A 1,389-nucleotide genomic window follows, 5' to 3' on the forward strand; every position below is an offset into this window, starting at 1 on the left:
TCTAGTAAATTATTACCTCAAATATATTCCACATCAGGCAACGTTATCTCTATCATTAAACAAATTAATGAAATATGTAGTGCTTTTCAAGTGCAATTCAGAATGTAACAAAGCTTTTGATACAATCAAACGTATCATGCAAAGTTGCAGTGGCTTCAAAACTTCAAAAATCCTTCTGGACTTTTAGCAAGGTAGATCAGCAGATTAGCTCCTTACAGTTTCAAAATTTCCTTCATTAAATGCAGCAAAAATGTTGGAGCTGATGATCAGTCCAGAAGACCAGTTAGCCCGTGTTGAAGTGACTGCAAGAAATATTCAAAATTAGAAATGCAAGACAACCTCACTCCAAAAACACTTTTAGAATATTGCGTTTCTATAACACCCAATCCTAACTTTACACCTGTTCAGTTGAAAAATGATAAACTATTGCATCAAGAGTCAATGCCAATTATAGTTGGTTTACAAGAGAAATTGATACATACCTTTCAAGACATTGTTGCTCATAGTCCACAAACAAGATCTCTCTGATTACAATATCAGTCTTTCATTCTTCATGATGGAATTTTGTATTGGAAACTTAAACATTCTAGCCTAGATCCAGATAAAAAAAGTTTCCAGCTTGTTATCTCATCTAAGCGTGTAGTAGACACCATCAAGTCATACCATGAAAATCCAATTACAGAAAACTTTTTTGGTATTAGCAAGACATACGCTGCTTTCCATAAGGTTTTCTACTAGCCTGGAATGTGAAAAGACGTTGCTTCATTTGTTTTTCAATATGAAAAGTGTGCAAAATTCAAACATCATAAAAGGTCAAAAGTTCCCTTACAAATTTTCAGAGAAAGTGCATTTCATGGCAAGTGGCACATTCACATCTGAGACCCACTCCCTCAAACTGAGAAAACCTATAAGTATATCCTTTCTGCTATATGAACCTTCTCTGTATTTGGATCTCCACTCTCTATCTTGTGGGATCAAAAAAGGTGTTTTACATCTTTTGTGATCAAAGATATTTATAATATCTATAGAATCCTAAGCAAGACAATTTCACTGGCATATTCACCTGCAAACAGTAAAGTGAAAAGATGGATAAGAACACTGAAACAACATCTAAAAATGATGGTTTAAAAGGATTAGAAAAATTGGCGAAAACAATTACCTCTCATCTGTGAAACTTATAGAAGCATTCTTCACACATCAACAAAGTTTTCTCTTGTCCAAAGTCATTTTTGATGGTCTAATGCGTACATCTTTAGATTTTCAATGAGGCCTTCTTCCAGTCACTGTTTCTGTCGAAATAACAATTCAAAACTATCCATTTTGGCTATGTTCAAAAAACTTACAGCAACAAATAAAACCACTGTAATAACAAATTTACACATTATTCAT

At 33.5% G+C, this 1,389-nt stretch overlaps 1 long non-coding RNA gene across 1 annotated transcript; it reads right to left on the reverse strand.

Annotated features, from left to right (window-relative positions):
• Positions 1–22: 22 nt before the first annotated feature.
• Positions 23–1,356, reverse strand: LOC127750774 (uncharacterized). The gene is made up of 4 exons (XR_008011843.1): positions 1,160–1,356; positions 830–1,063; positions 483–739; positions 23–302 (listed from the first exon to the last, which is right to left on the reverse strand). It is a non-coding gene; the product is annotated as an uncharacterized LOC127750774 (long non-coding RNA).
• Between the last annotated feature and the right edge of the window lie 33 nt (positions 1,357–1,389).

This window comes from Frankliniella occidentalis, unplaced genomic scaffold, assembly GCF_000697945.3.
Source record: "Frankliniella occidentalis isolate FOCC.00 unplaced genomic scaffold, Focc_3.1 Scaffold256, whole genome shotgun sequence".
Lineage (NCBI taxonomy): Eukaryota > Metazoa > Arthropoda > Insecta > Thysanoptera > Thripidae > Frankliniella > Frankliniella occidentalis.